This window comes from Ixodes scapularis, unplaced genomic scaffold (assembly GCF_016920785.2).
Source record: "Ixodes scapularis isolate PalLabHiFi unplaced genomic scaffold, ASM1692078v2 PGA_scaffold10__122_contigs__length_95168666, whole genome shotgun sequence".
NCBI lineage: Eukaryota > Metazoa > Arthropoda > Arachnida > Ixodida > Ixodidae > Ixodes > Ixodes scapularis.
Window position 1 is genome coordinate 8147629 of NW_024609836.1, and position 25335 is coordinate 8172963.

At 47.8% G+C, this 25335-nt stretch overlaps 1 long non-coding RNA gene and 1 pseudogene across 1 annotated transcript in view; one reads left to right on the top strand and one right to left on the bottom strand.

Annotated features, from left to right (window-relative positions):
* Nucleotides 1–557: 557 nt before the first annotated feature.
* Nucleotides 558–20634, bottom strand: LOC121833749 (annotated as a pseudogene).
* LOC120838370 overlaps nucleotides 3556–25335 on the top strand; it is a 35959-nt gene continuing 14179 nt past the window's right edge. Inside the window, exon 1 of the long non-coding RNA XR_005715098.3 lies at nucleotides 3556–3602. This is a non-coding gene — a long non-coding RNA (uncharacterized LOC120838370). The remainder of the gene's footprint in view (nucleotides 3603–25335) is intronic.

The window sequence follows — 25335 nt, forward strand, 5'->3', positions numbered from 1 at the left end:
CTCAGTCACGTATCTGGTATGCGGGACGAAAAAATAACAAAACATTTCAACCTGCAATAGGCGACAAAGTACAGGCGAGGCAAAACAAGAATGTGTGACAATCACGCATTTTTCGTAAACACCTTCCCAGGCACGTAGCCAGGATTTCGTTTCGGCGGGGGCCCGCCCGTGACAAAATGCTGTATGAGGGGGAGGGGGGAGGGAGGTGGTCCAGCAAAATGAGATTTCGGTGGGGGGGGGGGGGGACGGACCTATGGGCTCCCCCCCCCCCCTCCCCCCCTTCCTGGCTACGTGCCTGCACCTTCCAGCGGTGTGGAGATCAAAACGATGTTTTACCGCATACCAGAAGTGACGACATTCAAGATGGCTGCGCCCTTGTGAAAAAGGTGTATAGATCAATATGAAGTTAAGCGACCTTATGACCGAAAGCACGTTGCTGTGGGCCTTGCAACTTCAGTTTAAACGAACGCAGAAGAGCAAGGAAAGTCATTCTGAATCTGTTCGTTCCAAGTTTTGTCTAATCAAATGCCAGAATGATCCACACGACCGCAGAGACATCGGGAGCGTACCTTATGTTTTATTGTAAATCTATAAATGAGCGCCAGCGTTTGCTTGGCTTTATGCATATCTTGTCACAGACACAAAAAAAAAGAAACAAAAAAGAAAACACTGCAGGGTTGATTGATAACGATCCACACAATGAAACTTTGAGCAGTTTGTAAATGTCCTTATTGCTTGCAGAAATCGGGGAGCGGCATAGATCCTCGCTTGATGATGTTACCGTCAGAATGCTATAGGCCTCGTCCACTGTGAATATTTTCCACGCTGCTGGACCCTCGACAAATTCTGCTGGAGTCAAGCTCAGAAGCTTGATCTCCGACAATAAGGCTTTCATAGACCTCTCCAGCAGTTTGTCAGAGGGCGTGTCGGCTACCGCCGAGCACTTGACAACTGCCCACGCATAAATGCTCCGAAGGACCTCGTACTCGGAGACCCTCTTCTCTCTCCTCAAGACCTCTAAGATGGTTACTTCCGATGCAGATATGAAGGTCTTCGAGTCAAGAACTTCACCAGCCTTTGTTTTCAGGGTTTCGTTGATGGCGCCGTCATACTCGGACATGGGTTCGTCGCTAATCGCGAGGACGTCCAGAACGCAGCAGAGCGTGTCAGGTTTGATGCTCTTTCTGACAAACTCTGTGCACAGGCCGACAAGGTTGAGATCCAGGTATTTCTGCGCCGCTCTTTTGGTGAGAAGTGCCGTCTCGACGTCAGCGAATTTGGCCTCGTGGCTGTACAGATAGCTGCAATGGCAGAATGTTTAATGTCAGAATTAGTCACTGCTGGAGGTATATCTTCTCTTGCTCTTATTTCACCTCAAAAGAAAGCTTCCCAGAGTAGAATTGAAGATACGCATAGTAGCAGCATCAATGACTCTGGGAGAATACTGCTTTCTGGACAAGCTTCACGGTGTGGAGGAGCATCCTGAAAGCGCAATCGCACGTCCATCTACATTGGAGTTCACCAAGACCACTGAACGCGCCATGTAACAAGGACTATAAAGAAGACAAACAGCGCACTGTATCTTCTGTCGACTCTTTTTTCTCTGTCGCTTTTAGTGATGCGATGTACCCACAAACCATTTCTTCCGTCCCGGTGTAGTGTCCAGAGTATCTACATAAGCGGGTAGACAACCCAACCTTCGAAGATGACATGAATCAAAATAAACAGTTGTTGCATTTGGCATGTCATAATCTGAAAGTAACGGCATATACAACACCAGTACATTGGTGACGAGGATGGGATTTTTCGAGCAGTAAAATGGGGAAGTGGGGCAGTAAAAGCTTCTCTATTATATTACCGCTCCACTTCGTGGGATGACTACGAGTTTTCAGCGACTACTTCCAGGAGTTTGTTGATTTTAAGGTATCGACGTTTATCGAAGCAACATTTGTTTGCAACTTTTGTCGAGGGACAAATTAGTATTACCAATCGCAATGCCACAAACGCCAAATCCAGCTGAAGAAATAGTTATTAATACAAGCGCGATTTATTTTCATTTATTTTTTTATTTGGAATATGTTTACACCCGGATAATACTTATTTATTTATTTTTAGAGGGAAACACTGCGCAATTAAACTCCGAATTTCCGAACACACAGAACCCTAAATATAAATACCTAACAGTCTTATAATTTATTTTATTTTTTTTTATGCCGGGGGTTTGGGGGGGGGGGGGGGGGGGGTTAATATTTTGTCGAATGGTGCGTACATAGCAGCGTTTTTACCTGAGGAATGCTCGAAAACCGTCCGGATGCAGGTCGGGAATGATAACATCTCCTTCCTCGGGAATGCTGCCGTAGAACATGGCCTCGAAGACGTCGTTCCTCATGGCCAAGATTAGCTTGTGAGCCTTGAAGCGGGTGCCCGGAGGGTCGCCGACAAGGAACTCCACGTCTGTCTGTAGACCGTCTAGCAGGTACTTTAGGTCCTTTCTTGTAGGACCCTGGGGCTGGAAGTTTCGAGCAACATCGGTTAATGCCCACTTAAAAAGCAGCTCAGAAGAAACGAGCGAAGACTTACGACGTTAGCAGCCATGGCGATCCTGGGCAACCTTCTTTACGCCTGCATCGAGAAAATAAATATATAATCCACGCGTCAGGACCAGCGTACTTTTGGACCCTAACGAAATGCAAACGGTGGAGTACGTGCTTACGATACATGCTGTACGTTACGATTTCATACAAGTACGCAATAGTGATGAGGTTTGTGCATTTTTATGAGTTCCAATGTTGAGCGTTCGCATCGCTCAATCTCCACCCAAATGTAGCGCTAGGTCCGGATCAGAAACCAGAGTTTTGGCGCTTACTGTTATCTCGTTTTAAAATTAGAAGCGATTTTCGAGAATTTCCAGTGAAAAATGGCGGCCGACGAAGTCCATCGGAGCTAACGACTACTACATGGAGATGCGTGGCGTAAAGTGTAAATTTCCGAAAATAGCCTATAAGTTTTGAAGAAGACAACGGCAACCTCGGAAGATTTGGCATCTGATCTGTTTCGCCAGCGCTACCTTGAAGCGGAGATAACCGTTCGGCGACGCGTAACCGAATTTCGTGGCCAATATATATATATATAGAAAGGACAGTATTTTGTTTAATATTTGAAAAGAAATCTTGAACAGTTTTAATCAGTTTTAACATCATCTGAAGTTCGATAGTAAAGCCGGCGACCGTAATTGGCAAGGCTGCAAGTTAGAGACTGGGTGTCTCTGCTTCCGGCTCTCCGATAAGGATCTGGATCAATTCCAACAGATCGGAGACGACGCTGACCCCAGTGACTCTTTCGCGCTCGTAGTTTGTTGTTTGAGCTAAGACTGATAACGCTCACGGAGACGTATCACGTGACCGACCACCGAGGACGGCGGCGAGCTGGCGACACGATGGCAGCTGACGATACTTGGCGGGGAACAAGGGTCGTTTTCGAGCCTCGTCAGTGAACCAGATCTGCGAGCGGAAGATGAGCGCTCGACATCTGAGAGCGGAATTCACCATGAAGCTCCCCTTCTCACCTTGTCAGCGACTCCGAGTGAGCCAGCGAAAGAACTGGTAATGCAATTAATGCAAAGGTGCGAGGGAGCTGGACAAAAATAACGATAATGATTTCTAGAGAAGGGGAGCAAAGCGGACAACGGACAAAAGCGAATCTCCAAACACAGCTAGGTGACTGGTGCGTTCTACCCTTTGTTCCCCTTCTCTAGGCATTATTATCGTCACCCTTGTCCAGCTCGCTTGAACCTTCGCATTTAATTATATCGTCATCATAACCTTAAAATGCAGGCCGTTCGTGCTTGTTGGTGCTAGACTCGCTCTACTGACGCCTAAATTGGCTCCGCTGGGCGTCTGAGTCTCACCCTCATTGAACCAAGACGACGGGGAGGTCGCACAAATCGCTTCGTGGCACTTGACGTCAATGCAGACATCGATCGCGCCACTCGCAACAAACGCTAAAATTTAAGATTACCGATTTTCTTCGCAAACAGACCGCATACCCTCCGCAGATACACGGTTAGCGTGTTCTCTTTTTGATAAGGACTTAAACATGTCTAATTTGTGCGTGGCGCAAGAAGCTATCTTGCTCTCTGCATCGAGTACTTCAAGAGCACCGCTAGTGCGGTGTTAGAAGCGACACCGCGTACACCTGGCCCAAATGACTGCGGCAAGAACAGAAAATCGCTGACAAAGTGCAATCGGTACACGGAGCTAGCACAAGTGACTGCTGCATTATATTATGGTACCTGCCTTAGAACGTAAACTTTTACGTTTTCTGTTCTATTCTTGCAATTTCTTAACATATTCAATCCCAACTCTTCATTTCTTTATAAAGAGCGACCCGAGACCAATGGAAAGCTTGACGCAGCACGATAAGACGCTACCCTGGGAAGTGAAGGAATGGGCGAAAGAGAAAATATTCCAGTATGTTTGGTACAAACATGGAAAAGGGTTTTGTAAGAGAGAAAGAGGGGGCCAATGTACGTGTGGTACGAAGTCGAAGGATGATTTGGAAAAGTTTGAGTAGTTTTTTCCTTCGCATTTAAAGGCTGGTTATTTAGTTTTATACCATGAGTGACGACCATTATTTGTTACCTAAAGAAATTGGGCTCATCTTTACGGAGCAAACAAAGTTTTTTTTTTATTATTTCACTTAAATGTACAAAAAGTTCGGAATAACTCTGATGAACTGAACGTATTTTTGGACGGTTTCAGTTTTCGATGTGATGTGATCATGCTTACAGAAACGTGGTATAACAATACTGATGAGGTGGATAGATTGGAGGGTTACAATATATTCAATTTAAATCGTAGTGATAAGGTAGAAGGGGGTATAGCTATGTATGCGAAAAAACACCTCAAATTAAAAAACACCTCAAATTATTTTTTATTACTGATTTCACTATAATTTCATGACTACGAAATCTTAACTTTGCAACATGAAAAATCTATATATTCAGTACTTTATCGTCCGCCTTGTGGGAATATTTCTTCTTTTTTTTTAAAATCCTCGAAGTGTTCTTTCGGTTTAATGGTGAAAGCGGCTTTACTCTATACTTCGGCGGCGGCTTTACTCTATACTTTGGCGGCGACTTTAACATAGATATGCATGCTCCCTCTTATCATAAACATTACTGATGCCTTTATATCAATCGTATGGGTTGGCCAATGTTATTCTTCAACCTACTCATGTAACACCTGTACGTCAGGCGTTACTAGACTTATTTTTAACAAACCTTTCTACGTCGGAATTAATTGCCGGAGTAGTTGGAGAAGCAATTAGTGATCACCTTCCGATATATTTACTTTCTAATGTGAGCTATAACTTAAAAGAAACTTGTGGTCCTGAAGTATACTTCAGAAATATAAGCGCTAAAAACCTCGACATTTTTTAACACCATATGATTTCTGTAAACTGGAGTGCGGTACTGTCCAATTAAAACTTGTGTTTGGGCGAGTTGGTTCCTTCTGATTTAAAAGGTTAAAAAGCGCAAACTAAACAAGGACAATAAAGACACAAAGACGACAGGACGGGCACTAACTCACAACTAATTTTATTAGAAAAAACACTGCATATTTTATACACAAGATCGTATGCCACACCTACACTGCAACCAATCACCACTCTCACAAGCAGCTGCTTAGAAACATCACTTCTTTCTGGAGCAAAAAGAGAGAAGGCATGCTGACGCATAAGTCATCTTTCCTTTTGATATAAAACGCCTTTATATTCTCTCTCTCGGTTTTATCTTTTGATCTCTTTGAAAACTTTGTTTCAGTCAAAAGAGGCTTACAGTAAGCACATCGCTTGCAGTGGTCGGCCAGGTGTCCCGCCGCGTTGTTGCGCACAGAAAGATTATGTTCACGTGCCCTATCGTTAAAACAGCGGCCGGTTTGTTCAATATAAACTTTTCTGCAGCTTAATGGTATCTCATATACAACATTGGTCACACATTCAGTGTACTGTACAGAGTGCTTCTTAGAGCAGAGTGTTTTTTTCTGCCGTATAAGCATCGAACAGATTTCGGAGAGCTTACAAGGGGCCGAAAAAACAACATTTACATCGTATCTACTAGGTATCTTTTTAATCTTGTGAGACACTTTATGCCAATAAGGAATCATATGTACACGTCTTTTAACTTTATTTGTCTGGCTGCCCCCTTGCAAGTTAGTTCTTTTTATTTTTTGAAGTAGGCTCTCACAGCAGCTCGAAACAAGGTTAGGAGGGTACCTTACGTTTTCTAACCTTTTCACTTGCTCAGCAAAACTGATGTCCATCTGATGTTTGCAATTTTTAGCAAGAGCTGCCTGAAGACTTGTTAACGCGTTAACTCTCATGACCAGATTGGAATGTGCACTTTTGTAAGAAACAAGGCTTTTCTTGGAACGCGGGCTATACTTCCAACAAACATGGTCGTCGGAAAACATGACCATAAGGTCCAAAAAACGAATGCAGTTCAGCACGGGCATTTCCCATGTAAACTTAAGTCCACCTGACGCTTCTTTAAAAACATCGACGATCCCCGCAACGACCTCATCCAAACCCGAATTTGTTTCTAAAATTAAAAGATAATCGTCAACATATCTGAATACTTCAACTACATGCAGATCAGGTAGGCATTCCAAAATGCGCCTGTCCATTTACGCTAAAAATATATTACATAAAACAGGGGCAACCGACTAGCCAATACAAACACCAGATTTCTATACAAAGAAACACTCATTGTAACTAATTGTAACTGTAACTGCTCACTGTAACTAAGTGTAATTGTAAACACTCATTGTAACTAATTATATTTGTAACTGCATTCGTTTTTTGGACCTTATGGACATGTTTTCCGACGACCATGTTTGTTGGAAGTATAGCCCGCGTTCCAAGAAAACCCTTGTTTCTTACAAAATTGCACATTCCAATCTGGTCAAGAGAGGTATCGCGTTAACAAGTCTTCAGGCAGCTCTTGCTAAAAATTGCAAACATCAGATGGACATCAGTTTTGCTGAGCAAGTAAAAAGGCTAGAAAACGTAGGGTACCCTCCTAACCTAGTTTCGAGCTGCTGTGAGAGCCTACTTGAAAAAAATAAAAAGAACTAACTTGGAAGGGGGCAGCCAGACAAATAAAGTTAAAAGACGTGTACTGTACATGTGATTCCTTAATGGCATAAAGTGTCTCGCAATATTAAAAAGATAGCTAGCGGATACGATGTAAATGTTGTTTTTTCGGCCCCTTGTCAGCTCTCAAAAATCTGTTCGATGCTTACACGGCAGAAAAAAACACTCTGCTCTAAGAAGCACGCTGTACAGTACACTGAATCTGTGACCAATGTTGTATATGAGATACCATTAAGCTGCGGAAAAGTTTATATTGAACAAACCGGCCGCTGTTTTAACGATAGGGCACGTGAACATAATCTTTCTGTGCGCAACAACGCGGCGGGACACCTGGCCGACCACTGCAAGCGATGTGCTTACTGTAAGCCTCTTTTGACTGAAACAAAGTTTTCAAAGAGATCAAAAGATAAAACCGAGAGAGAGAATATAAAGGCGTTTTATATCAAAAGGAAAGATGACTTATGCGTCAGCATGCCTTCTCTCTTTTTGCTCCAGAAAGAAGTGATGTTTCTAAGCAGCTGCTTGTGAGAGTGGTGATTGGTTGCAGTGTAGGTGTGGCGAGAGCCTTTTATACTGGGAGAGTTCGGCGGTCTATTGATCCAGCCGCCAGTCTGGCAGCACTGATCGAACAGTCTGGCAACTGTGCGCATCGCATTCCGAGTCTCGTCGTGCGCCATGATGTGCCTTGTCGTCTCGAGCCGGCAGCCGTCTGACTAGGGTGGAGCGAGAGACGACGGTGAAAGTGATCGTTCTGCGCTCTGCGAGACGTTAGAAGAAAACGTATAGAGGTGCTGCAGTGCCGTTGGGTGCTCGAACAGCGCGAAAAAAGGGTTCAGGATGTACCGGTTCCCGCAAGGAAAAGAAAACCGTGCAAGGCACAAGATCTGGGAGGCCAAAACAAAGAGGGCTAAGTGGAAGCCGGCTTCGAGTTCTCGATGGTGCGAGGTAATATTATAATTAATTTATTTTTTTGAGTTAAACGCGTTTTATTTTAACTAAAACTGTGCAGCGAGTTGACGCGGCAGCGTCAGGTGAGAGTGTCCGTTGATCACGAAGCGTTTCCTGCCCCGCAAGACTTGATACTTGCGAGCGGCCTAGCTTGCCAAATTTGAACTGTGTATAGTATTCGCTGCAAGCGGGTGCACGTCGCGCTGAACGACGCGTGCACTGTACGAGCGCACGCGCTCCGTCGGCAGGTTCATAGCATTTATCTCGCTCTCGTAGCTTTCCCTACGCTCGAGTTTTTAGAAGCGGCCTCGTAGCTCCGCTTCGCCGTCTCGCAAGCGATACCTTCATTTTTTTTTTTTTTAATTCGCGTTGTAAATACTTACTTGTCATGCCTTTCTTTTTTTTAGGTGCACTTCGCACACAGTGATTTCGAAAGTGGTTGTCGATCCCAAAAAGCTCAGGCACAACGCGACGCCGACGCTGCTTCTTCACAGCAAACCAAACAATGTCAGAAAAAAAAAAAAAAAAAAAAGACCAGCAGGTGAAGAAGCACGGCGGAAAATCACGATCAGTCCGCCGTATTCCGCACAACGGTGCACAAACCGTGTGATGTGGTAAACACTCAGGGACAATCAAACTTACCCACTGAAAAATGCGCACAAGGCCGCTGAGCTGTGTCGGACGACGGGTGTTTTTGAGCGATTCCCCATTTATAAATGAGTGCCGTTCGTAAATGGGCAGTTTGTTTGCTAATTTTTACATGAATAAAGCACTGAATCACAAAATGGTTGTTTTCTGACTTTCTCCTCACGGCACGAAAAGCGCGAACGGCGAAACCTACACGCGTATACATCGCACGTCAATGGGGACCCGGCCACTTGCCGGGAGGCACATCATGGCGGGAGCGGAACCCGCTGAATCCGCTAAACCTAGCGGGCCGTAAGCTCCTCCCATCCGCCGAACTCTCCCAGTATAAAAGGCTCTGGGTGAGGCATACGATCTTGTGTATAAAAGTGAGTGTTTTTTTTTTTTTTTTTAATAAAATCAGTTGTGAGTTAGCGCCCGTCCTGTCGTCTTTGTGTCTTTATTGTCCTTGTTTTGTTTGCGCGTTTTAACCTTTTAGATTGGTACTGTCCAGCGTGTCGGCAGATGAGGCGTTTTACTGCTTTCTTGAACAGTTTACAATCGTGTACGACCGCTGTTTTCCTTACAAATTGCAAAGTGTTTCCCGAAAATCTCGTAAACCTTGGGTTACGACAGAAATATTAAGAATGATAAATAAAAAAAATGCATTTTACCACCAATTTGTGCGCACTAAAGACGCAAGTATGTTGTCTAAATTCGAAAAGGAACGAAATCAGCTGACAAAGAATTTAAGGCAAGTTAAATGTGCGTGCTTATTTTAACAATTTATTTCTAGATACTAAGCGACCAAATGTTGTGTGAAAAAGTTGAATGGCATAATTAAGCAAGGATCGTATGTGCATCGGATCACAGAAATGAAAATCGGAGGTGTTAACCTAACGGGATCCACTTTAGCGGAAACATTTAATGAGTATTTTGTTAACCTTGTTCAAAGTTTACACTATGCGGATGCTTCTAGATATGTGCAGAGTATTTCTCTTAGTCTATTATCCTTCCCAACTGACGAAGATGAAATTTACTCACTTTTCCAAAATTTAAAGAATAGTAAAAGCACTGATATATATGACCTTCAAATTAAACCTGTAAAATATGTATTATAGTGCACTGCTCCCTGTCTGACGTATATTTTTAATCTTTCACTAGAGAATGAAACTTTTCCACAAAAAAAAAACAAAAAAACAAGCAGGTGGCAAGGGTAACGGTACTGTACAAAGGTGGGGGAAAAAGCAACTTGGGAAATTTTAGGCCAGTGTCCGTTCTACCAGTATTTTGTAAATGACTAGAAAAGATTATACACAGGGATGGGCAGTACTTTCAAATACAAGTATTTGAAATACGTATTTCAAATACTTTGTGTATTTTGCATTTGTATTTGATTACAAATTGGGTAATGTATTTGACCTGTGTATTTAAATACTAAAATGTGGGTATTTCAAATACGATTGTAATTACAATTTTGTGGGCGAAAATACATCCCTCAAATTTATTGTCACGACTATTCTTGTTTTTATGCATGTGGTTGTAAGATATAGTCTTCATCCTTTATTCGGCCATGGGGCTTTTTTCTTTTCCTCCGGCTTTATTTTAAAGGCACAGTAAAGTTCTTCGTCGATCGTGGGGTGCTGCGCTGGCTGGAGGGTGGCTTCTTTCCGGTGGCTTCAGTGATGCTCACGACTCGGCGGTTGAGTAAATAAATATATATTTACAGATTATGCACAACTTTTTACAAGACAAAACAATTGTCACGCTGCTGATGCCGCGGCAACCCAACGCCAACAATAGCGCCTCGGCGCCAAGTCCCTTGCCGCGCACGGCAAGTTCTCTGCCCCGCAGGACAAAGTACGCGGAGCCCTCGGGACCGCGGGAGATCACGACTTGCTCCGCGCACGGGCTCGTTGAAACTCCACTTTTCCAAAAAGGCGCACCGACATTCCGAAGGGAGGCCAGACCTCCCTCTCTCCCCCGAAGTCGCCGACATGGCCCCGACAAGGTCGCCTCCCCAATTACCTCGGCGGCAAGGGCGACCACCCGCGAACAGAGGTTTGTTTACTTCCCACGCGGGGAAATCTGCTTCCACTTTCGGGAGCTGGCCTCCGCTTGCCGCCAAAGGGAAAGACAAGACATCGGGCGCCTCCCAAGGACGCTTCGGGTGACCGCGCCGCCAATTCCCCGAGCTCTTTCGGCTAAGCCCCTTCGGCCATCCCTACACGTCCCCCCGAAAACTGCGCTAGGACTTCTGGACTAGCCAGCAGTTACAAAAACAGGATGGCCGAAAACCCAACAAGAACACAAAAACAACCCGCTTAAACTGAAGCGAAAAATAAAAACAACAAAACACATGGCTGGAAATAACGAAGCCAGGCACCTCTAGCACCAATTGCTATATAAAACTGAGAGAAAAAAAAAAGGACAACACTTCTTAGTACACTCCGTTTCTCAGCAGGCCTCTCGAGGACCTGGACCGCTCGCAACAACGACACCGTTGGCGCCGCAAGAGCTTCCGCAACCAAAAGACAAAAACATCAATAAATCCCGGCAAACCAACAGCAAACGAAAGACTAAAAACGCTTGGTGAACACTGAACAACGCTGAATCGTTCGATTACACAAAATAAAACACAGCCACGCTCCTCTAGCACGACTTGCTAAATAAAGATCAAAACAGGGAGAACACTCATTTCTGCTTGTGGAGACAAAACCTTGATCACCCACTCCGCTAGACTCTGCGGACCTGTCTTGCTCGCACCAGCGACACCAAGAACGCTGCAAGCGTTGCCGTAAACAAAAAGACAACAAAACTCGAAAAGCGCGGCAAGCGCTACACAGCAAGTGTGAGTTCAATGGCACCTCGCAAGGGCCACGGCAGTGATCGCTTCCCCACATGCACGCCCGCTGACACCACGTGCATGAGTGCGACAAAGCGCTCCCTTGCCACCCTACAATCAACCCTTACTCGGGCACCCGTGTCGAGTGTCGCGAGAACAGTGTAGCTCGCCAGAGCTTCATTAGGCCCACGAAGGCGTGCTCGGCTCGGCCTCTCCACGGAAGCGCTTTCGGCAATCGCTTCGCAGACATCAGAGAAAGGATCAACTTTGCGCCCATGGCGCGCCATCGCCGTCCCTCTTCCAAGATTGTTGCCCCACGGCGATTCGTGCTCCTTCACCTGTACCTCCTCGCGCCGCCCGCTTGGTGGCACCCGCTGTGTCACACCCTCAACACAAGGCCCGTCGTGGTGACCCCGAAGTCCAATCTGAACAGCGGCAGTGGCCCCCCTCGCGACATCGGCATCCACCAGCCTCCCCAGTGCCGGGACCGACCCCTGGCTCTCCGGGAGCTCCTCCCTTCCAGCTGCCCGGACGTAGGAAGACCCTGGTTGGCAAGTGGCCCGATGGCCCTCAGACCCCCCGGCAGTCTCCAGTCCCAATACGGCACGATCGGCCTCGAACCCTACGACAGTGTCCGGTTCCTGGAGAGCGCGATCGGCGTCGGACCCCACGGCAGTCTGCGGTCCCAGTACGGCACGATCGGCCTCGAACCCTATGACCGTGTCTGGTTCCTGGAGAGCGCGATCGGCGTCGGGCCCCCCGGCAGTCTCCAGTCCTAGCACGGGACGGTCGGCCTCGGACCCCACGGCAGTCAGCGGTCCCGGTACGGCTCGATCGGCCTCAAACCCTACTTCTTGGAGATCGCGATCGGCGTTGAACCCCACCGCAGTGTCCGGTTCCTGAACGACACGATCGGCCCCGGACCCCACGACCGTCTTTGGCTCCCTGACAGCGCTACCGGCTTCGGACCCCCCTGCAGTGTCCTGTTCCTGGACAGTGCGGTCGGCCCCAGACCCCACCGCAGTCTCCGGTTCCTGGACAGCGCGATAAGCCTCGGAACCCCCGTCAGGGCTCGGTTCCTGGACAGCGCGGTCAGCCTCGGACCCTCCGGCAGTGTCCTGTTCCTCGACACCGCGGTCGGCCTCAGACCCCACCGCAGTCTCCGGTCCCTGTACGGTTCGATTGGCCTCGGAGCCTACCGCAGTCTCCGGCTCCTGGACAGCGCGATCACCCTCGGACTCCATGGCAGTCTCCGGCTTTTGTGCGGCACAATCGGCCTCGGACCCCATGGCAGCCTCCGGGTCGCCCAGTGCGTCCGGTTCCGTTTCGCTGACGCGGTGAGCCTCGGGCTCCGCGCCCGCCGCTGCATTAATCAGCGACCCTTCTCGGCGCTCCTCCAGGAGCCGAGCTATTGCTCTCCGCTCCTCCGCCCGGAGCTCTGCGAGTTGTATCTGCAGGTCTAGCTCCTTCGTTCTTTTCCTCACGAGGGCTATCTGAACACTCAGCGGAACCGCTTCCCCATCCGACCATTCGTCGTCTCCGTCACTGAGGCTCTCCCCAATGGGCCAGTTATACCTCGCCATGCAGCTAAGTGCGCGGGTGTCAGCCGGCGACGGAAGGGAAAACGACCACTTACCTGGCGGTGCTGTAGAGCCCACGGAGGTCGTTGACGCCGCCGAACTCGCGAGTCCCCACGGCGTCGATCGCCACAAGCAGAGTCCGTTCTGTGAGACCCGGCTGTCACCGCTGCAGGCGTCGGGTGTCGCCAAACCCGCAGGTCACTGGCGTCGATTGCAGCCGGCGACGTTCGCTTGCCTGAATCTGTTGTCGCCGTCGAAGGCCCCAGGCCCACGGCAGTTGTCGATGACGCCGAACCCGCAGGTCACCGGCGCCGATCGCCCCACGCGACGTCCGCTTCTCGGCTTTCGTCGCTGTCGGCCACAGGCGTACTCGTAGCCGTGCCTCGCTGTGCCAGGCTGCTGGTCGTCTCGACTGGTCCTGGGCTCCTGCCGATGGACACCGCCACACTCCGCGCCAGCACTGGCCTCGTCGTCTTCCTGGCACACGTTGTTGTCGAGGTGGCCGACGACGTCCACGATCCTGTCGACTGCGCCAGTAAAGTTCTTCGTCGATCGTGGGGTGCTGCGCTGGCTGGAGGGTGGCTTCTTTCCGGTGGCTTCAGTGATGCTCACGACTCGGCGGTTGAGTAAATAAATATATATTTACAGATTATGCACAACTTTTTACAAGACAAAACAATTGTCACGCTGCTGATGCCGCGGCAACCCAACGCCAACAATAGCGCCTCGGCGCCAAGTCCCTTGCCGCGCACGGCAAGTTCTCTGCCCCGCAGGACAAAGTACGCGGAGCCCTCGGGACCGCGGGAGATCACGACTTGCTCCGCGCACGGGCTCGTTGAAACTCCACTTTTCCAAAAAGGCGCACCGACATTCCGAAGGGAGGCCAGACCTCCCTCTCTCCCCCGAAGTCGCCGACATGGCCCCGACAAGGTCGCCTCCCCAATTACCTCGGCGGCAAGGGCGACCACCCGCGAACAGAGGTTTGTTTACTTCCCACGCGGGGAAATCTGCTTCCACTTTCGGGAGCTGGCCTCCGCTTGCCGCCAAAGGGAAAGACAAGACATCGGGCGCCTCCCAAGGACGCTTCGGGTGACCGCGCCGCCAATTCCCCGAGCTCTTTCGGCTAAGCCCCTTCGGCCATCCCTACAGGCACTGTCCAGAGCAGGAATAAAAGTACGTTCTGCACCGAATACAGTGTCTCTCAATCAAGCACAAGCGTTTAGTGACTTTGTGATTACGGTGCTAGTCCAGGGCAAGAATAGTGACGAAATCGACGTTCACAGGCAGACTGGCTAAATAGGTGCCTGTGACAACTTGTGATGCTTTCCAGCCTGATTTCCACCCATAGTTTTTCCTGGAACATTCTAAATTCGCGGGTCGTCCAGACTTTCGTAAGTGGTGCGAGTTGCAACAATAAGAAATTCCCTAGCTAGTCGCTGTGCATCTTGGTGGTCTCGATTCTTTGTTGGTCTATACCAAAATTTAATCGACAAAGAAAGCTGCTTGAAGCTCTGTACTTTTTTCACCTATTACGTACAAGCTGAATACATATTTTTATTATTATTTTTTTGTGTTACTAGAGCCTCGCACACCAACTCCCAAGTGTGCAATGCAAAATTAAAATGAGGTACCCAGAAACCCGTTGCAAGTGCCCTGAAGTCGCTGACGCAAATTTTGAGGAATGTGTTTGGAAAAGTATTTGGAGGAGATCAAATACATTTGGCTGTATTTGTATCTTGTATTTAAATGTTTTCTTGGAAATGTAATTCGATTTGTAATTAAATACATTTTTGTTGAAGTATTTTGTATTTGTATTTTGATACATATTTGCATGTATTTTGCCCATCCCTGATTATACATAACAGGTTGTATAGTTTTTTTTTTTAGAAATATTCTATTCTTACCGATTCTCATTATGGATTTAGAAAAGGTAGATCTACACAACTTGCATTATTAAAGCAAAAGGAGTTAGCTTAAGCAATATAGAAAATAAGCTGTTAACACTTGCAGTATTTATAGACTACGAAAATTAAAAAGCGCAAAAGACAAGGACAAGAGGGAGACAACACAGGGCAAGCGCTTGTCCTGTGTTGTCTCCCTCTTGTCCTTGTCTTTTGCGCTTTTTTTAATTTTCGTAATGTTTAACCAACTAGGCCAACAAATCATTTTGCTACAGTATTCATAGACTTTTCAAAGGCGTTTGACCGCCTCAACCATAATACTGCTCCAAAAGCTTTATATGTACAGTGTGCGTGGTAGATCCCTAAGTATAATCAAAAGTTATCTTCAGTATCGCTACCAGTGCGTTGAAATAGATAAAAAGTGATCTCAATTGCAGCCATTAGGCTGCAATTGAGATCGCTTGCGACAAGGTAGTATATTGGGACCACTCCTCTTTAACTTGTATGTCAATGACATAGTAAATATTGATGGCAATGTACATTTTTTATTTACGCGGATGATACCAGTGTATTTTTTTCAGGTACGGATACTGAGTAGATCATAAGTGCCGCGAATAAATTTTTAGATAAATTAAATACTTGGACAGTGTCTAATTCCTTGCAAATGAACTGTAGTAAAACTAAAGCCGTTCTTTTTAGAGCAAGACATACAAATTGCTTTTATACCTCTGCTCTCTCCCTCGGCACCCATTAGATATAGTCGAAAGTGTTAGAGTTTTGGGTGTAATATTTATTCAATACATGCTATGCGATGAAATGGTACATTCTAGATGTCAAAAACTCTCAAAGGCCGTAGGTGTATTGTACAAACATCGTCATATACTCCCAATGCCAGCAATGCTTCTTATATATCATTCTTTATTTTATATGCAATATAATTACTGCTTTTTGGTTTGGGGGAATAGAGCGTCCACAAATCTTAAGCAGATACAAATTCTGCAAAAAAGAAGTTGTGCGTATTGTATGCCATGCTGCATACGATGCCCGTACAACACCAATGTTTAAAACACTGAATATTGTACAGATTTCAAATTTCTATAATCATAAACTTCGTATTACTTATAAAAAGTCTTTTCATCAAAAAGAAAACGTATATCTGTCTATCTCATAGGTTACAATTAGAGACCCGATTTATGCTACACGCAGCGCGGATACGTGGCTAGTGCCGCACTCCAGAACAAATTATGGAAATCAGATGTTGCGAAATACTCTTCCTCGTCTTTTAGATCGTTTCAGGGAATTAAACATAGAAGTTTTGAGTTTGGTACACAAATATTTGCTTTCATTTTTTGTTGAGCCTTCAGTGTTAGTGTAGGTGCATGACGTGTGGTGATTTCTTTTTGCTTTTGTTTTATATCAAACGAATAATTACATAAACCATTTCTTTCTTGTGTTAACTGTTTTGTGTGCTGTCTCGCCTGCTGCTGAGGGGAGATGGAGACCTGTCAAGCAACTGTTATGTTGCTTTTTTCTCTGTTTTCCCTCTCCAAATGGAGAAAAATAAAGCATTTTGATTCATTGATTGATTGATTGATTTGTGTTACATGCAAACACTAGAAGATAGTCTGGTTTACAACTTAAAAGCAGGGAGTCGAACGGTCAATATTCTAGTTCGGTTCGGGTTCTGGTTCAGTAGCTTTGCATTTTGTTCCGGTTCAGTTCTGCGGCTTCAGTAATGTTTTTCAAATAACGGTTCGGTTACCGCTCCACCAAATGCGAATCAATTGAACCAGCGTCATTTGCATTTACAGAAAAAAATGGGTCGTCAGAAGCCGTGCTGCGGAAGCCCGTGCAGCAGGACAAATACTGGGTGTCACAAAAGAAAACTTACACCGTCTTTTTTACCGCGAAGATAAACTAGGCATCGCCGAACGCTCATTCTCCGCCCAAAGGTAGCGCAGGAGCTCACAACCATATGCCAAAGTTTCAGCCCGATCCGATAACTTAGTCAAAAGTTATAAGTGATTTTCTAAAAATTTCGGTGGGAAAATGGCGACCGACGGAGTTTTCAAACAAATGGGGCTCTATGGCACCAGAAACCGAAAACGAGCAAAAATGGGCTCCATTTTCCCATTGAAATTTTCAGAAAATCACTCGTAAATTTTGATTAAGTTATCGGATCGGGCTGAAACTTCGGCATCTGGTTGTGACCTCTGACTCTACCTTTGGGCGGAGAATGAGCGTTCGGCGATGCCTAGTTTATTTTTGCGGTAAAAAATACCGTGTAACTTTTCTTTTGTGACACACTGTATATACTTCATTTCGTTTCGTGACCTTGACTTTTTGTCGTTACGTGGTTACGCAGGTGCTTGGAAACTACGAAGGTACTGTACCCAGATGCGAAGTAAATCAGCCAGCACGCAGATTGACAGCTGTTACCCAGGGTAGATGAGAAATTTAGCCAGTAGGACTGCTAGCCTGGGGTCTTTAACGTGCATCACGCAGTAGCGATACAGGACCGCGCGCCCGAACGACTTGCTCGAACGACTCAGTTGAAGAGGAGAAAGACAGCGAAGGCCAATCGAAAGACCATTAAAACAAAAGGAGAAAAAATACAGCGGGCGACTTGCTGTTTCTAGAAAACACACACACGCGCGTACGGACACGCGCGCGCGCGCACACACACACACACACACGCGCGCGCGCGCACACACACACACACACACACACACACACGCGCACACACACACACACACACACACACACACACACACACGCACGCACGCACGCACGCACGCACGCGCGCACACACACACACACACACATGCACGCACGCGCGCGCACACACACGCACGCACGCACACACACACACACACACGCGCGCGCACACACACGCACGCGCGCGCGCGCACACACACGCACGCACACACACACGCACACACACACACACACACACACACGCACACACACGCACGCACGCGCGCGCACACACACGCACGCACGCACACACACACACACGCACGCACGCGCGCGCGCACACACACACATACACGCACGCGCGCGCACACACACACACACACGCACGCGCGCACACACACACACACACACACACACGGCAGTGTCGCGCTCGTCAAGGCTTCGCCTCTTGGCGCGTTATCTCGCCACAGCGGAACAAAAGCGCCGATAGCCGCCAACTTTTTGTTTTCCATTTGACGTTCGCTTTCTCCTTCCTTGACGAATATTGCTTAGCAGCAAGAAAAGAAAATACACGCACACAAAGAATAGCTCTTTAGTCTTTCGGCAAAGGCAGACATATCCCGTTTCACTGCGATGGATGGTGTAACTCCGATCTCCGCGTCGCTCCGCTCAACCGGAAGGACACGTGACACTCTCCGAGCTATTAATTGGTTCCGGTGGCTCGTAGCGTCCTTTGCGGTCAGTGATAAGTTGAAAACAAAGTACACAAATGTAGTACGCCTTCTCACCGACGCCAATGATCGTGCTGCACATAGACGTGAAATATACCTCTTGTGTCTCATTATGTTTGAGCTGTCGCCATGCCGTCGCTTGTTTAATCCAAACCGAGCCACTCACGCCACCGTCGCGAATATTTCATTGGCTTAGCGCGGCCACCCGCAAGAAGAGGCGGCTCACATTTTATTGCGCCAAATCGTTTCCAATCAATTGATAACGCTCTGCCACATGAAATTACGGCTCCCTTCCGGTTCGGGTTCAAAACCAGATGTTTGATTTGGGTTACAGTTTTCGTCCGGTTCAGTTAAAAATAACGGTTTTTTTCCGGTTTTCGGTTCGGGTTCGGTTCGACAGCTTGGTTAAAAGCTACATGTTAATCGTAACAGGCGCGTTGTCGCGCCTCGCGGCGCCAGGAACGACACCCTGTCTACAATTATTTAGTTTTATACTTTTGACTGGTTCACCGAGGGCGCGCCATCAGCCGTATGTCGCCTCCAGCGCCAATGACGCCGTTTCAAGAGCCACTTACCATACGCTAGAGAATTGCGCCATCTGCCCGTAGACACTAAAGATAATCGACACAGGTTGCATAAGATCCGAGCCCCGTACCATTTCCATTCCCATTCCCCATTTCCATTCCATTCCATTCCGCGACCGCGAAAATGCAGAATGATTCCGGGATCATTTCAGTTCCGGAGCGGCGGTTCAGAGGCGTGAGAGAAACTCGAGTTGTAGTACTACTCACAATCTCTGACGTCATCGCACTGACGCAGATGGCGCGCTTCAAATTCGGCTTTAAGAAATTGTTTTTTTACTTCACAAATACGGAGTTCCCAAGTTTCGAATTTCCAGGGTAATGTCCAGGCATTGTTTTCAATCATTTCAGATAGTAAATAAAGATATATGATTTTCACCTGTCATTGCCGGTTCCGTGCCGCGTCTAGCAAACCAGCTAAGGCGACAGCCGCAGCGCTGCACACACCATTCCTGTCGTCAAAAACATTTACAGTTGTGCGTTTAGTTTCACGTGAATACTTTGTTTGACGACTAATTATAAGGTCAAGTTATGTGCGTTGCCTGATCGAATCCGATTCTCGTTCTTGTTGCCGGGCGCGTTCGCCTCTCCCTTTCACACACCACGACTGCGGATGGGAACTGCTGCAAAAGTAAACTAGGTATGTATCGCCAACGCTCTCCGCCCAAAGAAGCACGCCAAGGGACGCCACGACGCCACTGAGCAGAGCTTGAATGCCACGTGATACCCGGGACGTGAGAATGCCGGGTTTGTATACATCGCGCGATACGGAGTCGTCGATCGCTAGCTTTCGGACCCGGCGCGGTGGTAGTGTAAGGTTGCGTAAATATCCATCTATTATTTAAAAAAAGGCAAAATAGTGTGGGCGAGCGCGATGGCGTGCTCGAGTTAGTAATCAGATGCGTCTTACAGTTACTTTCACGACGAATCGTGTCTAGAGTGACCAGACGTCCCGTTTTTGAGGTCCACTTCTGCCGTCCCGTCTTTTTATAGCGATATAGAATCACGTCCCGTTTTCGCAGTAGTAGTACATAGTTTCGGAAACTGGCACCACGCGAGTAGAGAAGCAAACCGAAACTATGCCCATTCGTTACAAGTATATTTTACAAAAATAACCGCAGGTATTTAAAGAACTGTTCTTGCCCACAAACACCTTTTTTCTCGCGAAGACGCGTATGTATACTTTTTTTTTTTTTAGTTACTGTATATAGCACGGATGTAGAAGATATATCACGCATGTAGAATTTCATTAAACTTTTTCTCATAATCTCAAACTTTAGTTTTCCCCCTTTTCCGCTGAGATGTCCCGTATTCTACATTGAGGAATATGGTCACCCTAAGATTCCTGTCGTATTTTGTAGTATGTTGTTTATTTCTTTCTTTTCCTCGCACGGGATTTTATGGCGGGACTCGGTGCGAACTATAATCCGACTTCCCTTTTCCCACGTACCTGAATTTCTTTTTTCCTGTCGTCCGTGCCAACTGTCGCGCTCCTGCGTCTCTTCAAAGAATCAGATCCCGTCTCCCATTCGAGCACCGAGATAACTCGGAACACCACCCACGCGCACGCCTTGCTACTCCCGAGTATACACACGTTGCCTTTGAAAACTTCACTCCCTGCCGCCAACCTAAACTACTCGTGCAAAAAAAAAAAAAAAAAAAAATTAATGCGGTCGTGTCGCGCCATCTATGGAGAGATCACGTAGACACATGTAACTTGTAGGTTAAATTTTAGACAACAGATGGAGCGCACGTTTCTACATCCGCGCTTCGTCGTCGTCTTCGCAGGGCACCGCAGGCGTGGCGAGTGCCACGGAAGTCCGCGCTTTGACGGACGAGGAAATTCAGAAACTGTCGATGAATTCAGACTCAGATGAAAGGCACGGTACTTCATCATTACACTTCCAAACGTTTTGGTACCCTTGCCAGGAATATTGTTGAGCCACTTTCGATCGAAGCAAACGATAGCAAACAGTTTCCTAATAAAACGTACTTTAACAGAAGAAGCGTCCGTAATTTCTGAAGGCTTAATTAGTAATTTCGGTTCTGTGTTCACCACTGATAACCATTATGTACCATTTGTTGAAAAGTAGATGATATACTAGCAGTCGATGAATGGCACATATTTCAAGAAGGTATTTTGTCCTTATTGCTTAACCTTGACGATAAATTTAAAAAAAAATCCCGGTCCAGATTTAATTTCTACTGCATTTTTGAAGTGATATGCTGAATGGATTTCTAAATACCTGCAAGTAATCTTCCAAAAATCCTTGTCTACCGCTTCCCTTCCTGATAATAATAAAGTTTCAAAAATAGTTCCCATCCTAAAATCCGGAAAGGAAAGAAATGTCACAAACTATCGACCTTAATATCAAAGACTTCCCAATGCTGTAAGATGCTAAAACACGTCATATGCTTGCACATCACTAACCATCAAGAGGTTCACACTATACTAACTAAAGAACAGCATGGTTTTAGGAGAGGACTTTCAACTGTAACTCAACTTCTGAAAACTAATCACGAATTTAGCGAATGTTTAAATAACCGTTCTCAGGCACATGTCATTTTTCTAGACTTAGAAAAAGCTCTCAATAAGGTTTCCCACGACACACTTATAGCTAAATTACACACAATTCTTAAATCAGACTCCTTTTTTAAATTGTTCGAGAATTACCTTAGAGGCCAACGTACAACCTTGGTTCTGAAGGGAAGGTAATCTTCTTAGCGCCCCCCTCCCCTAAGCTGCAGCGAGGGGAGCCAGGTTGCGGAAGGTAAAAAGTGGTGAGGTCATGGGAAAGGAGGAGGCGGGCTAAGTGGAAAGCGCGAAGTGTACGTCGGCCTTTAAGGGTAGAAGGCAGTATGTTACATTGAACAATAACGTCTCTAGCGTATCACCAGTAACCTCAGGAGTGTTCCAGGGCATATTTCTGGCACCTGTGTTGTCCTTAATATTTATTAATGATATCGTGAGAACTATCGATGTTCGCATAAAAATGTTCGCAGATGATTGCGTACTGTACTCTGCAGTGCAAACACGTAATGGTCGAATAAACTTAAATAATAAGTTGGAAAACAATATATTGTCACGGGTGGTGACCAATAAACAAGAAATGAACAGGAAGAAATAAACGTTTAATGTGGCGAACTTGTGCCAAAACAAAAAGAGAATAGAAAATAATAACAAAGCGTCGCGAGCGTCGAGGTCGGCGAGACAGCAGAGTCGAGCGCTGGGGCGAAACTGACTCGACAAGGTCGCGGGCGGCCTCTTATCTAGAGTGAGTCACTGTCTCGAAGATTCGAGCGTAGCGCGCTCGGGGCGAGAATGAACAAGCACTTTCTAGAACAACAAAAACAAGGATGAACGATAGTTATGGCCGCAGCAAGAATGAACGAGAACTTTCTACAAGTCCGTGACCCTGCGCGCGGCATTATCCCCCCCCCTTTAAAAAGTGCATCGTCCCGATGCAGCACAAAACGAAGAACAACAAACAAAAACAAATCCAAAACAAAAAGGCAGCAGAATCGCGAGTCGCAGTTCACAGTTCACAGTTCACCCGTCGACGAGAGTGGGAAGTTCTATCGTTCGTAATACGGCTTCAGCCGGACGACGTGCACCACCTCGGGTCGTGGCGGGCGTCTTGCAGATGGGCGCGTTCCGTCGGGTAAAACTTCGTAGTTCAGGTCGCCGAGGCGTCGGATGATTTTGTAGGGTCCGAAGTAGCGTTTGAGAAGCTTCTCGCTGAGACCACGGCGACGAATGGGAGTCCAGACCCAAACCCTGTCTCCGGGCTGGAAGTGGACGCCCCGACGGCGAAGGTTGTAGCGGCCAGTGTCGACGCGTTGTTGGGCTTTAATCCGGAGTCTGGCGAGCTGACGGACTTCTTCTGCCCTTTGGGCAACCACCTGGGCGTCGTCGCTTACGTCGACAGCCGGTTCATGGGGCAACATAGCGTCCAGCATTGTCGTTACCCTGCGCCCATGCACCAGTTGAAAGGGTGTCACTCCGGTGGTCTCTTGTACCGCCGTGTTGTAGGCAAAGGTGACGTACGGCAGCACCTCGTCCCATGTCTTGTGCTCCACGTCGACGTACATGGAAATCATGTCGGCGATGGTCTTGTTGAGTCTTTCCGTGAGCCCGTTGGTCTGCGGGTGGTACGCCGTGGTGCGACGATGGCTGGTGTGGCTGAGACGCAGGATTTCTTGGGCCGAGAAGTTCGATGACCCTCGGTCTGTGATCAGGACTTCGGGGGCGCCATGCCGGAGGACGATGGACTCGATGAAAAACTTGGCGACTTCCACAGCAGTCCCTGAAGGGAGGGCTTTCGTTTCGCCGTACCGCGTGAGATAATCTGTGGCGACGATTATCCAGCGGTTTCCCGATGTTGACGGCGGAAAGGGGCCAAGTAGGTCCATTCCGATCTGCTGGAACGGTGCGGTCGGAGGAGCAATCGGCTGCAGGAGACCGGCCGGTTTCGTTGGCGGTTTCTTACGTCGCTGGCACTCGTGGCACGATCGGGTGAAGAGGTGGACGGCTTTGGGGAGCTTTGGCCAGTAATACTTTTCACGAATACGGGCCAGTGTTCGGCTGTAACCGAGGTGTCCCGACGTCGGGTCATCGTGACATGCTTGAAAGATCTCCTCCCGAAGGTCGGTCGGGATTACCAGCAACCACGGTGTGCTGTTGTCGCCGAAGTTCTCTTTGTAGAGTACACCTTGTCGAATGGCGAAGGTCGGCAGTACTCGTGAGAAAACACGTGGCACGGTACCCCCACCCCCCTCCAGGTGCTCGATTAATGCGCGCAGCTCAGGATCGTCCCGTTGACGTCGTGCCATGTCGTCGGCGTTTACAGCTCCTAGGAAGCTCTCGTCGTCAGTGTCGTCGCTGCAGCCGGAAGGGGTTTCGACGGGGGCTCTGGACAAGCAGTCGGCGTCGCTGTGCTTCCGGCCGGACTTGTAGACCACTGTCATGTTAAACTCTTGTAGTCGGAGGCTCCATCGAGCAAGACGTCCTGACGGGTCCTTCAGGTTAGCAAGCCAGCAGAGCGAATGGTGGTCCGTGACTACACGGAACGGGCTCCCGTACAAGTACGGGCGGAACTTCGTGATTGCCCAGACGACCGCAAGGCATTCTTTTTCAGTCGTGGAGTAATTTCGCTCCGCCTTGGACAATGTCCGACTTGCGTAGGCGATGACTCGCTCGGTGCCTTCTTGAACTTGAACCAGTACCGCGCCAAGTCCTGCGTTACTTGCGTCCGTGTGAATCTCGGTTTCCGCATCCTGGTCGAAATGTCCAAGAACAGGAGGCGTCTGCAGTCGTCGCTTCAGCTCGTCGAATGCCTGCTGCTGCTCCTCGGCCCATTCGAACTTCTCGGCGTCCTTCGTGAGGTTTGTGAGTGGTGCGGAAATCCTTGCGAAATCTCGAACGAAGCGCCGATAGTAGGCACATAGCCCAAGGAACCTTCGCACGGCCTTCTTGTCTCTTGGCACTGGAAATGCTGCGACCGCGCGAGTCTTCTCTGGGTCTGGACGAATGCCTTCGTTACTAACCACGTGACCTAAGAACTTCAGTTCGTCATAGGCGAACCGGCACTTTGACGGCTTGAGAGTGAGCCCGGCGGTCTGTATGGCATGGAGAACCGTGCGGAGTCGTCGCAAGTGCTCGTCGAAGTCAGCTGAAAATACTACGACGTCGTCCAGGTAGACGAGACAGCTCTGCCACTTCAGCCCTGCCAGTACGGTGTCCATGACACGCTGGAAAGTTGCTGGTGCCGTGCATAGTCCGAAGGGCATCACCTTGAACTCGTACAGTCCATCCGGCGTGACGAAGGCTGTCTTCTCTCGGTCCCGTTCGTCGACCTCGATTTGCCAGTAGCCGCTCTTCAGGTCCATCGATGAAAAGTATCGAGAGTGGCGCAGCCGGTCTAGAGTGTCGTCGATGCGGGGCAGTGGGTAGACTTCTTTCTTCGTAACCGTGTTGAGCTGCCGGTAGTCCACGCAGAACCGAAGAGTTCCGTCCTTCTTCTTAACCAGCACGACTGGAGAGGCCCATGGACTGCTTGAAGGTTGGATTATGTCGTCATTCAGCATCTCTTGAACTTGCTGCTGGATCACCTCCCTTTCCTTAGCGGAGACTCTGTACGGTGATCGATGCACAGGGCGCGCGTCGTCCTCGGTAACGATGCGGTGCTTGGCAACCGCGGTCTGGCGCACCTTCGACGACGTCGTAAAGCAGTCGCGGTATTCGGCGAGGAGGTTAACCAGCTGACGCCGTTT